Raw genomic sequence first — 20612 nt, forward strand, 5'->3', positions numbered from 1 at the left:
TAATGCAAACAGGATATCTTTGAACGGTGGCAGTACAAATATTAACGCAAATGGCACTGTTTGGGGCTGTTGAATAATAGATGACGTAACCCCAACGAAAGAGGCCTCCTTTCTACCGGGAAGGGTTTGCGCGGTCTCATGGACAAAAGGAGGCAATATCGTGTTGTCTTTCCGTCCGCAGAAAGAGGAGATGGAATTACCTTCACGCTCAGCGACGGGGCTTCCCATCTGTCATGGTGCACGGGTCAGAGCGTAAGTGATTGTGTCCGTCCACTGCGCCACCCCATCTGTCTGACGTAGCACATATACTTTGTTCTGAAGGGCATGTGGGTATTAGAAGGCCCATTAATTCGGCCCATAGCTGTGCCACTGCCAACAACGTATGTTATCCAGTTACACGCTTTACGCTGGTTCGCTCCGGAGATTAAGGTGCATGGTGGCCTGTGGCACACTCGGCTCAACACATATACGACGTTTGACAGATCCCATCCAGGTAGCCCCAGGGTGGGCAGGAGCCATGTGGTCTCAGCGTTGTGGTTTAGGTATTCTGGTATTCTGCAACTGGTGCAATGGGGTCCATCCTACCATGGCTCTACAACCTTGATCATGTGCAACCCCTTCACTTCACACAGAAGGGCCCGTACAAGCGTCTGAGGCCCCTACAGTAATAACATAGTGCCCGGGGTGCACACAGCGAGAGCTCATGCCTTTTGCTCCGCCAGTTCACAATCCATAACGCTGCCCCAGGAGTTCAAAATAGCTTAAGATGACACCAAGGAGAATTTCTGATGGTACCCTGAAAATCATAAATCAATTACAGTGAGTATCAGGGCCCTGCTGGGCTCATCTTTCTTCCCTGAAGGTTCTCTGTAGAGATAAACACCACACATAAACAGCAGTAAAACCATGCTACATTGCGGTACCAAGGAAGCTGTAGAGCACTAGAGCTAAATATTTCTTTACCACGGAGACATGAATAAAAGTGTAGGGAAAGCTCACCCTATGCTGAAGCACCCTCCTTAGATGGAACTGAAGAGTGCATCTGGTCCCAAAGGAAGTCAATGGTAATTCTTAGCCTCTGCTGCATCTGGGAGAGTGGCGCTTGTTCTTTCCTCTGAGAGCCAGGGTGGTTATAACATTTCGGCGGATCGGTCTTTCCACCCTGTTGTTAGTAACCTCATAGAGTCTTGTTCTCCCTTTCCTGTTGTTGGCTCCCACACACCTAGCTGGGAAAAAGCTAGACTTGCTTTTCACCAATAGCATGCACATTAATTCCCTATCTCCCCCTCATATTCCGTAAACTGAGCATTTCTTAATCAATGTCTACTGGAATTTCCAGGTAGCTAACAAACCCTCCACCCCCTACACACACACCACCACCATCAGGCCCTGTGGCCAAACACCTAGCAGCTTGCCAGGTCCACACCGCAAAAATATGCCGCCCATGCCCCTCGACAGTAGCCCTACCTTGCCGAAAAGTTTGTTGGTTTCTGTTACCTATTCCCAGTTTTCCTTGACATTCTACAATGCCTGTCGTTGGCTTCTATTTCCTCTTTCTAACTTCTCAGATAACTTTAGCAGGTGGGTCTCGACTGCGAGTGATACAATCGTACCTGCTAAACTGGGCCAATCCCATCCCTCCTAATCCTCTAAACCTTAGTATAATGGCGATTCATCAACTGTCAAACATTTTTGTGATAAACTGGAGCAAGTTTGGTACTATGATTTGGCATCTAGGAAATGTGGCGTTAAACGAAAAGCTAATCACTGTTACAAAAAAGAGACCTGCTTTGTCAGAGCTTCAGGCTCAAAGCTGACAAGACTCTAGAGTTTAGTGATTGGTAAACAACCTTCTTGGAGGACCTCACAGGGGTGGACCTACAGTTTTGAAGCGACATTGACCTCCTTCTCTAAAGCCTGACATTTAGGCCTCTATTTGGACTGTGCAATGTCTTTCTGAGATCAGCAGGCTCTCCGAGTCTTGTTTTCATTGGATCTACCTGCTTTGAAAGATAATTCCTTTTTTCTGTCTGGACTCCAGGCAAACAAAGGACCAGGATGTAAATCTTTTTTATCCAGGCCCCTGTAATGCTCTTTTCCTAGGGCTCCCTTCACTTCTTCTTGATCTACTTTAGAGATTCGAGAATGCAGGTGTCCATCTCATCTCTCAGTTTCTGCGCTGCTAACAAGTCTCCCAGTTTTGTTTACATTGGCTGCCTTTCTCCAAATAGATAGTCCTCAAGGTGCATTACCTGATATAATTGGTCGCCCACAGGCTTGATAGTGATGAATATAAATGTATCGCCATCTTCCTACACATTTTGTCAGATCAGCCACCTCAAGGGTTCAGTCTGTCCCCACACCATCGGTGCAAGCTCATATTCATACCAGTGGAAAGACAATCTGGTCCTCTTTTTCTCTACATAATATTGACAATTATCTCACTTTCCATAGGGCCCTCGGAGCCTGACTACTTGAGACAGGTCTTCATAATTCCCTCTAGATGGAGGCTTCCTGTAAGCACCTCAATGCCCTTCTGGTTGTTTGCTCCCATTCTAATAATTTCCAGACTTCACTAGACTGCTGTTGGCTGTTTCCTGAGGAGGCTGAGGAGCAGGTGGAAGTCCAGGAGTAGGGGAAGGAAGAGAAAGATGAAGGAGGAGGAGGAAGTGGAAGTACCAGCAAGGATCTTGATTTAAAATTACTCCCTACCTTTGTTGCCCCATAGAAGACCTTCACAAGTGGATGAGCTATGGAAGTCGCCGCTGGGGTAGTGGCACTTATTAATTTTACCAAGTTATTCTCACCAAAGTTTGATGGCCTTTTCCTGTGACTTCTAATTCTGGCCCAGCACTGCTGACACCTGGCCAGACCTAAGTTCATGAACCTTTTGCCAGAATTAAGGAGGTCCCAAGAAATCAGCCGCTTTTTTTGTGAAACATAATTTCCTAGGTTGCTCATGAGTGTGTAATCCTCCTGAAAATTGTTTGGGAACAAGGAAATTTTACAGTAATTTTTGTGTAAGAAATAGAGCCCTCAGCTGGCCCACATGGTGTTGGTGTGGCCTAGTTCAAAGAGAGACCAGTAAATGTTTGAGCCCATTGTTCAAGCAGGTGGACATCAGATTACCCTTCACGGATGCAGCCATAACCACTTCACAGTTCTCTCAAACTGTGTGTTGAGACCTTCATAACATGAGGAACTAGGCTCGAGGCAATAGTGTAGCAGAACCTCCAGCGCTGAAGAGTTTCGCCCCAAGTATCCTCAGATCCCTGCTATTTGACACCCCTTCCCGCAGCTGTAAGAAAAAATTCTAGTGGAGTTCAGGTGATATTGGATCAGAATATATTTTTTGCAATTTAGCACAGGCCACAAGAAGAAACTGTGCCATGGCAGCCACGTTGGAGGCCCTGGACAGTATCAATATCCAGAGCAGTAACTGTGAATGGAGGGCAGTGTTACTAGCCTCTACTCTCAGCACACCTATCGCTTGCTGGAGTGCAGAATAGTTTGGTCTTAAGTGATAGGCAACCACCAGGTTCACAATCTCAAACAACAGCTATGTATATATTAGTGGAGCAAGCCAGCAGAGGGTAAGCCGAATCAGGCAGAATCAAGTGATTGCTAGGTGGATTGAGGAAGATGGTGGTTGCTTCTTAACAAGGGCCACAACAAAGTCAACTGCTTCATAAAGAGAGACTTCATCACCCAAGTGAGGGATCAGGCAAGCATTTCTTTTTCGTTACTGTTATTTGCTATGCTAAAAATCCAAGTTGTCAGTGACTGGGCTACCTCTACATCACATGTGTAGTTTCTGCACTTTTTAAGTTTGGCCTGTGTAAATTGGCCTCAGCCCAGAACTCCTTAAAGGTGCAGGTCCTCAAATAATAACACTGACGAATTTAGGTTCTGCAATCAACCTCAGAGCTGCACCCTTCTACTCTTTTTGCCTACATAGCTATTTGATGGTTCCATATCATGTGTTTGGGTGTACAATTTCTTTTTTTTGGGGGGGGGGGGGAGTACATGTAATTTTCGCTAAATTGCACGTTTCACGGAAAATACATTTGCCAGTACTTTGAGTATATCTTTTTTCACCAGGGAATGTCTCGCTCAGAAAAGCCACACAAGATACAGACATAAGACTGGTTCAACTATAAAATATCTAGTTTAAAGAAAAGATGTTTCTCGCCAAGACGTTTTCTACTCAAGCCAGTCTTCAGCAAGCAAAATTCGTGTGAAAATGTGCTTTTCCGAAGGGGTGAAAATGCTGCACTTTCTGCCTAATGCAAAAATGGAAATTAGGTGACATTGGCTAACAAACATTTCACCTTTAGTCAGTCTTGGCTTTTTAACCAGCAGTAAATTGCATTAAGAAAATATAGTTTAGCTTTTAACATTATAAGTAAGGACTCAAACCGTCACGCAGTCACACATAAACCCGCCGAGTTAGAAGAGCGTGAGAGTGCATGTCACGCATGTGATGCATACTGGCCCTGTAAACGATTGCCAGTTCATTTTAATTAAGAATTTGTTTAATTCATTACAATTATCGCCCAGAGCTCAGCTATCTAAGGAGAGCGCGCGGACAGACTCTATAAAACTCAAACAGTGCTTTGAATCACTGATTGTAACAGCTCTATAAATGCACCTTTACCTGACATCCATTACCCTTTCACCACACAGCTACATCTCTACCAGTGCCCCTCCATTTTATAATAAAAAGCCACTTGTTCGAGGGGCGGCTGGTGACATTTGAAAGTGGTGAGGCGTAAAATTATTCTCATACTGAACCGCAGCGAGCAAGCGTAGAGAGTGAGCCAGACCAACCTATGGGGAGTTCTCCCTCTGAGAAAATTTTGAAAAAAGAGTGGGTAAATGGTGCATTTACAAGCAATTTGGAGAAAGCAGTAAAGTTAATAAAGCAATTGTGATAGTGCAGTTATTACATTAATAAAGAGATGTCACTAATTCCCCATATGGTAAAAAATACTAGTTCTACTATATGAGGGGGCCTAAAGAAACCTTTATCAGCAGCAAATAGACCACCAGAGACTCAAGCAAGCAGCAGTCAGGGACACAGTGAATTCTGGTGATCTTTCACAACTTTTTTAGGGGAGACAGACTTACAACTCTTTTGTACGTTATCACTACACAACACAATATTCACTTTTCATGCAGTTGTATACAAAAACCGTACTAGAATTATTGGAACAGCAAGCCAAAATGCATTTTGTCCTTGGCACCTCCCTACCAGCAAAATAGTCACATTTTCACTTCCCAGATGCAACACAGTACCCTTTTGCTATCTATTAGCACTGTAAGGCACCTGTCTTATCTCATCTTAAGGATGGTCTTCAAGTGAGGCAAGGCCTGGACTTAAGCTGCATGGTGGCATTCCGCTCTAACACAATCTATTATATTGGTTTGCCTGCTCATTATATGACTTAAATGAATTTCAATGACTGTAAACAAATGTAAATTTCCAGATTACAACATATAAAAGGGCATTCATTGCAAAGAATATTTTTTTGCCTGCGTTAAACGTGGCTGAAAATGATGCTTACTTGACAACTGCTTTTTATTCACTGCACAGAAGAAAAAAAATTCTAGGCCTTATAGGCATTGTAGAATAAGTAGTTTCGCCTTTCTAAAAACATTCTTATCCATCAATGATATTTATGGCTATCGACTGATTCCAAATACTTTCTCCTCTCTGGTAAGTATGGGAGGCCCAGTTCTCACAGCAGGGTTAGCTCTTTGCAGAGGTGACTAAAGATTGTACATTTGTAAATACAGTACCGCGAACAGCCTTTTTCATCTCAGGGTCAGGAGGGCGAGGGCTGAAACTTGTCACGCGCACCTTGCTGGAACTTGGTGATATCTTTCAAAATGTGGCTTCAGAGTTTAAAATGTCTAAAGTGCAGCAAACTCCAAGTTTTAAGCAAAGGCCAGGCCCGCGAGAACCCAGGAGAGTTTTCACTAGCTAGGTATTCAGCAGAGGAGCACCGAAAGCCAAGCACCTTGAGGCGACAGTTCTAACTAAGCAGGCACTCTACAAGAGTAATGCTGCCCAAAATAAAAATCCCAAACCGCAAAATCCTGGGAACAGCTAAAACTCTAATAGAGTGAAACATTCAGTAAAATATGTTAAATAAAAACTGGAACTAAATCACTGCCATGGGTCACCTGGATACTTATTACATTCATTTTTCACAAATGGTGAATGTTTTTCACAGTCATGTTAAGGACATGAATATAGTGCCCGACAGGCAGCGTTTCAATGTCCGTTCTAAAATGCTACTGGGTCCGAGAACCGGATTAAGGGACCTCAATCACATGTCTCTTGCTTTGATTCCTTTCCCAAGTCTCATGCTGTCATCATTTGTGCTAGTTATCTGCATCTACTTAGAACCTTGTTGTCTGTTTGCTACCAATCTTGAGTATTTTACATTAAGGCCACTGCCTTTCTCTCAAGTATATCCTCCCAAAGTTTATGGGGAGGTTTCAGAGACTCAATTCCTCTACTTCATCTCCCATACGTAGATTCATTAAAAACTACAGTTTTCACAAAGTTTGCTGCAATGGAGGCTACCTCCGCTTCTCATCCAAAGATTGGCGCCCCCTCACCTATGTCATCATTTGTGCCTGTTTTGACAAATACAGCCAAAGCTAACCCTAAGCGCCTCAAAAAAGATCCTCTGTCTCCTGCAAAGTCACAACCTTCTGTCTCACTTGATCTGTTATTAGAAGAAATACGCTCTTTAAAACCCTTTATGCAAGAGACAAATTCTAAACTTAAATTTTTGACAGACCGGTGGTCCCAGTTGGACGAAAGACTTCTCATAGTAGAACAGAGTGTTTCTTCCTATAACAGAACTGAAAATAAAGCTCAAGCTCTTCAGTCACAAGTATCCTCCCTGCAGAAGCATGTAGAGGATTAGAAAATAGAAATCGACGGAATAACCTACGCATCTATGGCTTACCAGAAAACACTAAGGGTGCGGAACCTCTCACCTTCTTCAAAATTCCTAAAGTGTTGGGCCTACCCGATGATATTACCTTCAACATTCAACGAGCACATAGATTAGGGCGTCGCTCTCTCGACACTTCTTGCCCTCATCGTCCCAGAGGTGTCATTCTAAATTTCCTGGAATATACGGATCTTCTCAAAGTCTCTCAGCCTCTATGAAATCACCTCTTATCTCTTGGTTAGGCCATACATAATTTTTTTTGCAGGACTTCGCTAAGAGTACTGTAGAACGAGGCAGAGAATTTCTTGATTTAAGACCGGATCTTCGTGCTCTTGGTGCTTGATTCGGCCTTTTCCATCCCTGCCTCTTTAAAGTCACATACAGAAACAAGACAACCTCCTACAACAACCCTATTAAGCTGAAGAGTTTCCTCAGTACATGCAGAGTTGAAACTATGGACACCTCCTGAGCTTCAACTTCTCAGTTTATCTGAGCGTTTGACTTTGTTTTTTATACTGTTGTTTTCACTTTTACATACCCTTTTGACTATTTAGTCATTTTCCTCAAACCATTTCAGTTTTCTGTTGTATGATTACATTGTGAATGTTATTCTCAAATCTTTCTTTTTGCTGTCTTATATAACTTGCGACTGTTATTTCATAAATTTACAATCTAGTAATATCGGTGGGAAGGGTATTAGCATAAATGGAACAATTGCGCTCTGCAGGATAAGCGGTTGTCAAGTGGATATAGGACTAGGTAATATGGCGCTAACAGGAAAGGGGTGACCCTACGAACCCCTTAACTAGCCAAAGACCTGTGCACACATACATCAAAAACAGTGTCTGTTCATATTCAATACAACTGGACAAAAGAAGTTCGCCACAAGTTATTCTTGTTTCATTTAATTCTTATTTACATAAAGACCAGTCAGCCGACACGTGTTTCATCTTCAGGGCCGCGTCGTAATAGACGGAATCAGTAATCCCTTTGCCGGTGATAATTCCAACCCAGTCGAGGTCTGGGATAACAGGAAACGAACCATATGCAAGTTAATTTTCAGGTTTCTTCACTCATACAAATACTGATATAGGCTTAATCCAAGTTACAAAGGACGATAGGATGAGTGTATCCGATCAATAAAAAATTCCAACGTGGAAAGTACTTCACTCAATCGAGGGCTGAGGAAGAGTAAACTGCGAGGACCAGCGGGCAGTGCGTCTAACTCGCCACAGCTGGTCATCTTCCCGCCTCCTCTCTGAGCATTCAAATCGGGGGCTGGACTCTGCTTCCCTGTGTGTCGCGCTGCAAGGGGTGTGTTGCATTGGCCCCGGACTTTGTTTTCTGCAAGGATCTTTACTTTTGGCTTCAGTCCCCACGCCTCGCGGCCCCCGCTCCGCGGGAGCCGCTCGCCATCTAGGGAGTCCCGGTGTCTGCTGCTCACAGGACCTAAGCCTAAAACCAATGAGGCCCGTAGCGGGACTGCGAGGACCAGCGGGCAGTGCTTCTAACTCGCCACAGCTGGTCATCTTCCCGCCTCCTCCCTGAGCATTCAAATCGGGGGCTGGACTCTGCTTCCCTGTGTGTCGCTCTGCAAGGGGTGTGCTCCCCCTTCTACAAAGCTACACCCCCATATCCGGCCCGCGGGACGCGCACAGACGCACCCGGGCGAAGCCTGGGCCAAGGGCGGGCCCGTTTCTGCCCGTTCCTGACCGGTCAGCACCGGACCGGTCAGCACCGGACCGGGCCCTTTCTCTTGATTCAGGCATAGTAAATCTATTACTAACTTTGTGAAACATGTCTGGGCGCGAACTGAGGAGCAAGTCTTCGATTGTTGGAGGTTCAATTGTGGGAGGTATGGAATTTTTTTTAATTAGAACTCACTCCCTAATTGAAACTGAAATCTCTGTCTTGAAAAAACGTTTGTCACAGGAAATCACAGTAAATAAAAGATCCTCTCTGGGAGCAATTGCTAATGCCAAAACGCCAGATAGGAATCTGGATACCGCCATTCCAGTGCCTTGTTTAGCAGAGCAAGACATTACTTCTGGAGTGGAGGAGCATGATTTGCAGGACTTGGACATTCTAATTAATGAAATCTTGCCCGAAATTAATTTAATCCTTGATAATCCTATAATTACACCCTCTGACCCCGGGGACATCATTAATAGCACCCTGGCTCAAGGGCCCAAAGAAGGGGCTTTCCCTAAAAGGAAACAGGTCTATAACAAGAAAGATGGGAGTAAAGCTAAAATAGCAAAGCGACAGAGCGATAGCAATCCATCAGCTAGGCCAACGGTGGGGCTAAAAGAATCTGCGAATGGGTCGGTCAATTTAACTATGCCCCCCCCCCCTGTTATCCATCCGCGGACCCAGCCCGTCAACAATTTGTCCATTGAAAGCCTGGAAGTGCTATTTAAATCTATTTTATTCCCCTGAGAAGCTAAAATGGAACAAATTGAACTTAGATTGGCAAATATTGAGAAAGTTACATCTGCTTTATTACCAAATTCAAGTATGGCAAACAAGCCGGGCGTAGCCGTAGCCTTAATCCCTGCATGTCAGACTGGGGGGACATTATCCTCTGTAGATGGTGGAGCACCCATTCCTAATTGTAGACCGCCTGGTCCACCAGGCTTTAATCCTGTACACCAGGCACCCCCTAAGCAGACTCCTGCCCCCTTGCCCAGTGGTAGTGTTAACCAGGGGAATGCTGATGTTTGTTACCTTGCACCGCCAGCGTTAATAAAAGAGTGTAGAGTTAAAAGACCCAGACTACCAGACCTCCCACCTGAAGCTAATCGTTTATGGTGGTTTTGGCGGGCGCCCCTGCTTTAGAAGAGAGAGAAGGAGAATCTTTTAGCTCACTAAAAAAATAAGGCTGTCAGATGGCTAAACTGGAATAGACCCTTGCCGGCTCACTTATCTAATGAAATTATTATGGTAAGAAGGTTGCCCTGGTTGGGTAAGACAGCTAAGACCATAAATAGGGACTGTATAGCAGTCAATTTTAGAGACCCCCGAACTGTCTCCCATATTTGTGCTGGTTTTAATAGGTCATTTGACTCCACCATCCAGACACTGCCTTTGTCCTTCTTTTTTCTCCCGAACTGTATGGCCTACGGAGGAGGCACGGATGATTGGACAAGGGTTGACCATAGGGGAAGAAACAGAAGATTTGACGGCAGACTAGCCCCTATGCCAACCTGCGCTCCCTTTTGCAATTTAATTCGGTTTAGTTGTCTTGATGCAGTAGACTGACTACCTCCTGTTGCCCAGGTGCCACCCATGGTAGGAACCCTAGACTTGAATAAAGAAGTACTCGTGGGAAGTATTGACCTATCGGAGTATGACCCTGTGGAGCATCTGCCAAAGGCTGTGGTTCGACCGGGGACAAATTACCAGTTGGTCTCCATTACTCCCTTGTGTGATAACCCTTTGGAGCACCCGCTAATGACTATAGTTCAATCAAGGACAAGCTGTGATAAACGATCCTATAGTTCAGTGGCCCTATCAAAAAAGGCACCCCCTTTCATGCCCACAGGGGAGTTTATAGGAGTGGAGGACGGCCATCATGGTACTGGGTATAAACTAGTGAGCTGGAATATTGCTGGTTGGCGAAAAAAGGAAGAGACTCTTGGTTGAAGGGAGACTGTTATTAATTACGACATACTCTGCCTCCAAGAGACGTGGTCCACGGTAGACATACATTTTAAAGGATATGTGTCTTATAACTGTTTGGCGCAGGAATCAACCATGGGTAGGGCGAAAGGTGGGTTGGTGATTTTATTGTCTGTGAACTTTACGGTTCGAGTTAAATCCCATACCATCATTGGATTCCATTCACAAGTGCTTTGGTTGCAGCAAAGTGGGGGTCGAGACATTCTGCTAATTAACCATTATAATAATGTGTTTGACTCCTCTTGCTCCACAGTTGTTAATGAACTCGAGACTGCAGTTGATCAAATTTGTAGGGCCAACCCTGTCCCTTTTGATATCATTTGGGGGGGGATTTCAATATCTTTACGTGCCCCTTCTCCTTTATGAATGTCTGTGGTTTTGATGGGGCTAGAGGGGAGGACCGGGCCCACTTTGTTCACACCCCATATGGAGAATCTCTCAATATACTTATGCTTAAATTAGATCTGTTAATTCATCAGCCGGCAAATGATAGCGAGGGCAACCCTGTCCCTACCTTTGTAGGGAGGAACTCAGCCTCTGTCATTGACTATTTGTTGGTCTCTGTAAATATCAGCTTTCTCTGCGCTATTCCCTGACTAATAAGCATACGTCGAGTCCCTGTCCACGTGACGGGACTTCGAAGCAGAGCACTGTGCACTTTTTGCTCATTTGTCCTTTGTACTTGTATCTCCGTACTACCTACCTTAAACCGCTTTTTAAAAAATACTCTGTGCCAACTGTTAAAACTGCCATGAGGTTTTTATTTGCACTTGATGTACCAGATGTGTGTTTTTTTGTAGCGACATTTATTTTGAAATCCGTGTCCGCTAGGAAAAGTATGGACTTTACAACCCAACTGTGAATGTACCGTTTCCCGTAAAATTAGCTGCTATTGTCCACTTGTACCTCTCCCTTCTTTGTGATTGTAATTAATTTTTATTTTTAAATTTTACAGTTGTTATGTATGTTGATGTATTTTCTTGTGTGCTTTTATGATTGTTTTTTAAATGATCGAATAAAGCTTTTGAAATGAAAAAAAATGACTGTGCTTTGACGAAACACGTGTCGGCTGGCTGGTCTTTATACAAATAAGAATTCAATGAAACAAGAATAACTTGTGGCGAACTTCTTTTGTCCAATTGTATTGAATATGAAGAGACACTGTTTTTGGTTTATGTGTGCACAGGTCTTTGGCTTTATAAATTTACAATCTAATCATCTCTATTTCCTTCTATAGGCATCCCTGCTGTATGTTTCTCCGTTGTCTCGCAGCATGTCATTTCCAGTTGCCCCTGTGTCCCCCTCCGTGAGATCTTGATGCTCCGTTCTTCCATGTGGTGTTACCCCCCCCCTCATCCTCATTTTGGGATTTTTATAAGTATGTGTTTTTTCTTTTATGTTCCTCTTCTTTCATTCTCTGTCACTTTCCCTTTCCCTTTATCTTCCCCCTTCCTCCCTTTGCTGACTTATTCCTTTACTTGCTATTTTTCTAAATTTCTATTTTTGACACTCTCCCTTTCTCTTCCTAGTACAACTCATGTTACTTTTTTCCTCACTTACATAATGTTGTGGTCTTCTTCATAGCAGCATTATATTCTGTCTGGTCTTGTTCACATAGTTCGTTCCATGATTCATTTATGTAATTGAATATTGTTACTTGGAATGTCCAAGGTTTGAATTCACCGATCGAAAAACAACGTGTTTTAAAACACTTATCTAAATTGAAAGCAGACATAGCAATGATTCAAGAGTCACATCTCACGGATTCTGAGTCCTTAAAACTGAAGAGAGATTGGGTTGGTGATGTCTTCTTCTCTCCGGGTTATGGCAAACGCAATGGTGTTGTTACATTGTGTCACAAATCTCTTAATGTCAAATTTATTTCTCAAGAGAATGATGATGTTGGTCGCTGGATGTTTACAGATTTATTGATTGGGAAGGTTCCACTCTCTTTACTCAATATTTATGAAACAACTGCCAATGACTTCCTCTTTTGGACTCACTTTGAACAAAAGCTGATGCTATATTCCCAGGACACAAACATTGCCCAAAGGGGATTTCTTTTTGACGTTGATATTCCCAGGACAACCTTATCTTAGCTGGCAATTGCAATCAAATTATAGACCCCTTCATAGACCGATACTCTGTAACATACTTTGGGCCAGATGTAGGTAATTCTATTTTACCGATTCATAAATACCGTATTTTACAGATTCGGTATTTATGAATCGGTAAAATAGAAGGAGGGAGATTTAGGTAAAATCGGTAATTGAATTACCGATTCTGTAAAAATCGGTATTTACCGAATCGGTAAATACCGATTCGGTATTGCCCATTGATTCCTTTGGGCCTTGAAGCCCATAGGAGTCAATGGGCAATACCGAATCGGTATTTACCTATTCGGTAAATACCGAATCCAGCAAGGGTGCAGGGGGTGTCACTTTGACACCCTCTAGCACCCCGAATACAGGCATGTGTGCCATGTGGCACACAGACATGCCCTAAGGGCATGTCTGTCTGTCACATGGCATAGGTGTACGTGCACACATGTGCATGCACACCTGGATTCGGTATTTTACCACCCAGTTGGATTGGGTGGTAAAATACCGAATCTGAAATGCCTTTGGGACTCAGAAGAGTCCCACCTACATCTGGAATTTACCGATTCGGTAAATTTACCGAATCGGTAAAATTGGCCCCCTACATGCCAATTCCTAAATACCGGTCGACCGACCGGTATTTGGGCTCCTACATCTGGCCCTGTATCCCTTATGAAGCTCATAAAGAATTTCTACAGTCCTATAAACACAGACACTTGATTGACTCATGGAGATTATGCAATCCCACCCTGAGGGAATATACTTATTTCTCCCCACTTTATAAGACACAGTCTCATATTGACCATATTTTTATTTCTCACAACATCACTCAATCCATACACTTTGCTGACATTGGCTCAATATTGATTTCCGATCACAACCCTGTTTCTATTTCATTAGACATACTTCATAAACCTTCTACCCTCAGACGTTGGCTCTTTAATAATTCATTGTTTCTTGACCCTGTTTTTACCCCCTCTTTTACTTCTTTTTTTGAAGAATACTTCCATGTTTTTGACACCTTTAAGGCTTCGGCTAGCGATTTTGCTATTAGTTATGTCTCCAAAAAACATAATACTGCTCGCAAAATGGACACAGACCTTTTTTCAAAAATAAAGAGATTGGATTATTCCTACTATTCCACCAGGCCAGATGATTGCTTGGCTGAACCTATAGCTACTAAGCGTAAAAATTTAATAAGGACTCTACTGAAAATGTCTCCTTGTACTTGCTCAAAACCAGTGCCAAATTTTATGGAGGCCAAAAATAAGTCTGGAAAACTGTTAGCAAATTACCTTAAAGTTAAAAAACATAAGTCTAACATTGAGTCGGTACTTGATGATCGGCACCTACCCAAATATAAAGTTTCTGACATTCTGCAAGAATTTTATAATTTTCTTGAATCCTATATACACCTGAAGTCTCACCTAAAGACAAAGCCATTTCAGCATATCTTTCTTCTGTTCATCACTCTTTTGATCTTCACTCAAACTTTGATTTATTGGAACTTGATATTTCACTGAAAGAATTGCATACTGCGTTACTCATGCTTAAAAAGGATAAAGCCCCAGGCCCTGATGGTCTTACTGACAAATTTTTCCTACATTTTTCCCAGCTTCTCCTTCCTAAGTTACATAAACTTCTAACCTCATTTTCACAAGCAGGAACTTCCTCTGGTTCCTGTTTAGAAGCCATCAGTTGTCTCATACCCAAGGAAGATAAAGACCCTTGTTTCTGTAAAAACTACAGACCAATTTCTTTAGTTAATTTTGATTATAAAAAAAACTTCCAAGTCCTTGGCTCTCAGATTAGAATCACTTCTCCCCAACCTATTTGGTAGAGAACAATCGGGTATAGTTAAGGGTTGTTACCTGACAGACAATATGAGTCTTTTCTAAGATATACTCTCTAAATCCTCTCATCTTTCCGAGTCTTTAGCAGTTAGTGCTTTAGATGTGGAAAAAGCATGTGACAGAGTTTACTGGCCTTTTAATTTTTCCACACTCAAATGGTTTGGTTTTGGCCCTAACAGTATCAATCTAATTTCTCTCCTCTATTCTTCCCCCATGGCGGCAATCTTTGCAAATGGCCGTACCTCCTCTTATTTTACCTTGGAAAGAGGTGTTCAACAGGATTGTCCTTTATCCTCCTTTTTGTTCAATTTAGCTTTAGAACCTTTTCTTCTCTAAAATTCACCAAAACACTGCTATTTCTGGATTTGCCTCTGGGAACACTCATATTAAGTTAGCTGCATTAGATATTCTGCTATTCCTTTCGAAACCCCAATCTTCCCTTCCTAATTTCCTAAAAGATACACTGGCTTACTCCTCTGTCTCCGGCTATAAACTCAACAATAACAAATGCAAAATTCTACCCCTGACTAAGTTCACTTTTGAAGATGTTTTTCAAGTAGCCAATTTTAAATGGAACTCCCAACATATAAAGTACTTAGGCATGTACTTCTCTACATCAATCAACTCGTCAGTCTCTATTATTCTTGATGAATGCCTTTTGAAACTCTCTTCCTTAATAGACAAATTGCACCCCTTATATCTCTTCTGGTGGGGAAGATTGGACACAATAAAAATGATGTTATCCCCGATTGTTCTTTTCACTATTTCTAATATTCACGATGCCATACCTCAAAAGTAAAAAAAAAACCCTATTAACATCTTTTCTTTGGCACAACAGGAAGGCCCGTATGTCATTATTAAAACCTATTTGCCCCAAACTTGAAGGAGGTGTTAACTTTCCTGATTTTTCTGCCTACCACACAGCTTTCATCTTAAGTCAAATATCTCATTGGCTAATTGGTTCTAAGTCGAACTCTCCATTATGGGTTTCACTTGAACTTTCATATATCACCCCTTTCTCTTTTCAAGAATATTAATCATTTACTCACAAATCCCAGAAACTTTCTAATCCTGTTGTTCAGCACTCTAACAAAATATTGGATCCCTTCTTATTAGGTGATTCCGCTGACATAAGTTCACTCTTGCAGTCCACTATTTGGCATAACAAACACATATTGATTAATGGTAAATGTTTTTATTGGAAATCATGGTGACAAAAAGATCCTATTTGGGTCAACCAACTAATCCAAAATGATACACTCATATCTTTCCATCAAGCTCAGGCTATTTTTGAATTCCCTACTTCCTTTTATAATAACTATTTATTGCTTCACAATGCTTTGACCCTAGTCCTTGATCGTACTGTTCGCACTCCAGTCTCATCCAGCACTTCTCCCAGTATTCCCCGGGACTTCCTCTGCTCGTATCCTAAAGCGTCAAACATTTACGCTTGTCTGCGCAGTCTCTTAGAGATAAAACTAAAGTGGAATTGGACTGGGAGCCCAATTTGGGTGTAAACTGGCCCATCTTTTTTTGGAACTTTTTTTGCTTACGATACGATAATCTTCTAGAGCAGCTAACACCACGCAAACACTCTTATTTATCTATAATAGATTACTCCTTCCTACCACATTTCTTAATAAAATAAATAAAGATGTACCTCATACCTGCTGGTCATGCTCCTCCTTAAATGCTGATTTAAACCATTTGCCCTTCACTTGCCCTTACGTACATGATTTTTGGACATGTGCCTGGAAGCAAATTACCTTAATCTTTAATTCTACGGTATCAATCAATCAATTAATCATTTGTAAAGCGCACTACATACCCGTGAGGGTCAAGGCGCTGAGGGGGGGCTACTGATCGAACAGCCAGGTCTTGAGTATCCTCCTGAAGGTTAGCAGGTCTTGGGTCTGTCGTAGGCTCAGTGGGAGTGTATTCCATGTCTTGGCGGCGAGGTGGGAGAAGGATCTCCCACCGGTGGTTGCTCTTCGGATGCGTGAGAGGTCGGCGGAGCGTAGCTGGCGGTTGAGAATGTAGAAGGAGAGTCTGTTGAGGTAGGCTGGGCCGGTCTTGTGGAGTGCCTTGTGTGCGTGGGTGAGGAGCTTGAAGGCTATCCTCTTGTTGACGGGGAGCCAGTGCAGGTTTCTCAGGTGGAGGGTGATGTGGCCGTGGCGTGGTACATTGAGGATCAGTCGTGCTGAGGCGTTTTGAATGCGTTGTAGTTGTTTGATGAGCTTGGTCGGGGCTCCCGCGTAGAGGGCGTTTCCGTAGTCGAGTCTGCTGCAACGAGGGCCTGGGTGACTGTCTTTCTTGTATCTGTCAGGATCAATCTGTAGATCTTGCGGAGCATGCAGAGGGTGTTGAATCAGGAGGTGGAGATGGCATTGACTAGCTTGGTCATTGAGAGCGTTGAGTCAAGGATGATTCCCAGGTTGCGTGCGTGGTTGGTGGGTGTCGGGGCTGCCCCCAGTGCTGTCGGCCACCAGGAGTCGCCCAGGCTGATTGTTGGAGCCGAGGATGAGGACCTCCGTCTTGTCCGAGTTCATCTTCAGACGGCTGGTCTCCATCCAGTCGACGACGGCCTTCATTACTTCATGGAGGTTGGCTTTGGTGGTGATGGGGTCCTTGGTGAGTGAGAGGATCAGCTGAGTGTCGTCGGCGTAGGAGATTATGTTGAGGTTGTGCTGTCGGGCTACGTGTGCGAGCGGGCCATGTAAATGTTAAACAGCGTCGGGCTGAGGAAGGATCCCTGGGGTGCACCGCAGATGATCTCGGAGGCTTTGGAACGGAATGGGGGGCGGCGGACGCTCTGAGTTCTGCTGGAGAGGAAGGAGGTGGTCCAATCCAAAGCCTTGTCTCAGATCCCTGCGGTGTGGGGGCATGCGCATAGTGTGCGGTGGCAGACGATATCGAAGGCAGCAGAGAGGTCTAGGAGGATGAGTGCTGCGGTCTCGCCGTTGTCAAGCAGTATCCCTTTCACTTTCCAATATTTTTTTAGGCTCCCTTTCTGATGACTGGCCTCATTTACATATAAACATACACACTTTAGACTTACTTTTGGGAGTAGCCTTTCATCAGATTACCAAGCATTGGAAATCTCTATCCGATTTGTCCTACCAGGCTTGGTGGTGTGCGGTCTGCCATAACCACAGATTGGATACTGTCTATGTATATACTGTGTGTCTTGCGGTAAAACGTTTACAAATATGGTCTCCAGTTATGAAGTTTATTGATTGCTATTCTAAGCTTTCACACGCACATGCCTTAAAACCTCCTTGACATTCTGTTTTCTATTTTAACAGAGTTTAATTCTACTCTATAGCAATGTGTTGTTATATTTTTAATATGTAACCAGACATGTTTTTATAATATTGTATTTTTCCCTATCCTATTTCTTCCTCTTATTGATGATGTAAATATGATTTCATATGTCATTATTCATTTTCATGTTGCATTGTACTTATACATTTTCCTCTATTCTCGCCTTCTCCCTTTTACTTCGATAAACTTTCTTTTTTCAAACTAAAAAAAAACCTGTGATCCTTCTTAATATTGGCCGAACATCCGGAATAGTATGTGAATTTCATGCCAAAGCCTCTGACCGACGAGCAGGGCCGGTGCATGATAGTCACATGCAACCTTCTTATTAAGGACCTGTTCTGAAACAGATTACAATGAGGTGCTTGGTAACCTGCAATCTCCCAGTTCTATGTATAGGACAACGCTATGGTAAACTTGGTTCCTGAATTCTTCCAAATTGTTGGCAGTTATCCATTCTGAATATCACATTGATACAAGGAGGTGCACAGGATCCTACAGTTGGCAACTTAGTCAACAGACTACTACTCCTTCCTTGTACCTCATAATTTAATCTGGTTCCAATTTTATTATTATTATACCCTTGCAAAGGATGAACTATTCGGTAGACTATTATTGGATGTCATTTTGCAACGAACTTCCATGTCCTTTACAATGTCACCTAAAATGTCAAATTACCGAAAAGATTATACCAGATGAATATCACCTTACATCCACACACACTCGTGGTTGAAGAAAGCCAATGGATGAAGGTGGCAGACCCATCCCACATTATTCATATTGTAAGCAATAGGTGAGTTTGACAGCTTTGCTGTCACCTAAGCCTTCAAAAAATGATAAACTACAGCACAGTCTCCACTTGCAAGGTAGCACATTTTTTGTAACATAAAATAGCATTAGAAATGATGTATGAATGCTTGAATTAATCTCATTCACATGTTTTGGTCATTAATCTATGCCACATGCAAACTATTGTTTTTTAGTTTATCTGTGTGACTACAGATGGGATACTGTAATATGCATATCAGTCTTAGCCCATAATGAAAAGCCCATTTACTTCAGGAAAATTAATTAAAGCTGAAGTGAACAGTAGGGTTTGATCTGAGAAGCATGTCCGTGTATAGTACTATGCACCATTGGCCAGCCAGTAGAGGCATAAACTCTCTAGCTGACCCATGACAACACATAATCTACCCAGTCCTGTTTTTTCTTTTAATTTGCGGCCATGTATTTTTTGTCCTGTTATGAATAAAGAACTAAAAGTACCAGAATTCAAGAAAAAAGCAGGACTGGTCAAACTGCTAATGACTGACTCAAAATCCATCACTCTCTCGAATTCAGAAAGCTGCTTATTAAAAAAAAGCATGTATTGGTATTTTTTAGCACTGTGCAAATCAAGCTGGGGAACAATGAAGCACTTTACAAAGCAATGGTGCTGATGCAGTAGCTGCATCAGCAATAAGGTCAGAACGATTGCTGCAGTGGGCACACTTGCCATTAATCAAACTCGATATGTAGTAGCTCTGACGGGGACCTAATATAAAAAATATTGTACTTTTGCTTTTATGTATTCTTTTTCTTTGTTTTTCAATGTTAGGCGATTTCAGTGGCAGAGATGTGAATGTTTCATAAATGCAGATAACTCTTTCTTTCTCCATATTTCTGTCTCTCTTTGTGGGATTAGAAGTACAGATCCACACACAGCATTGAGGCAATAAGTGGTAATACAGGTACTAGGAATTTGAAATTACAGACCCACATAAAGACATGGGCCTCAGTATTAGAAACTAAACCAAAAGCCTTGTGGGATCAGACGTCTATAGGCATTTTCCCAGGTACATGATTTTGTAGAGACCATCTAGCAGTATCAAAGGGGAGTTACGTGCATTCTCCATTGACCAGGATATAGTTACAGGGTGTGAGTCAAGTCTACAGGACTCTCCTGAGTAGCTTAGTGAAGCAATTAATGCATAGCACATGGTAGTAGGTGTGAAAAACTAGCTTATATATGACAGCATTCAAATGGAGCCTAATCTTATACACCACACCACTTTGATTATGTCGGCCAAGTCTCAGCCCTTGAGATGTTAGCCCAAAAGACAAAAGGATTTGTCCTTTTGTGGCTTTGTTTATTAACTTCTGTTTTAAAGTGAAGATTGTCTCATCAGGTTACACTGATGGGGTAATTAAGGGCGCGCTTCATATTTTGGCTGACGGCCCGTTTCCCCACCATGGCAAGCAGGTGCCACCTGCCAAATTTAGAATTGTCAGCTGGCCCGGCGGACATTTCTAGCATTGACAGGAACCACTGTCACAGCGGTTCCTGCCAATGCATTGTCAGTGTGACGGGCGGCTCCATCAGCATGATCGAGCCAGACTGCAAACTTGCAATTTCTTTTATTTTTAAGAAGAAAATCTCAAAGCGGAAGTTTTTTTTTTAAAATAAAAAAATGATGTCTCCATTGCCATGGAGTTTCCTCCCGTGGTAAGGATGCATTGAACACTTACTTCCAGGGTTTTCCTGGTGGTGACCAGCATTGAAAATCAGCTGTATGCTCTCCCATCTGAATTAGGTGGATGGATATACAGGCAAACGTCCAACAGCCCTTAATCCATCGGGTCGTGGGAGGGGTTTGACCCTTATTTTCAGCGGTAACCAACATTAGAGAGAGCTACAGGAACAC

This window comes from Lissotriton helveticus, chromosome 3_1 (genome assembly GCF_964261635.1).
Source record: "Lissotriton helveticus chromosome 3_1, aLisHel1.1, whole genome shotgun sequence".
NCBI lineage: Eukaryota > Metazoa > Chordata > Amphibia > Caudata > Salamandridae > Lissotriton > Lissotriton helveticus.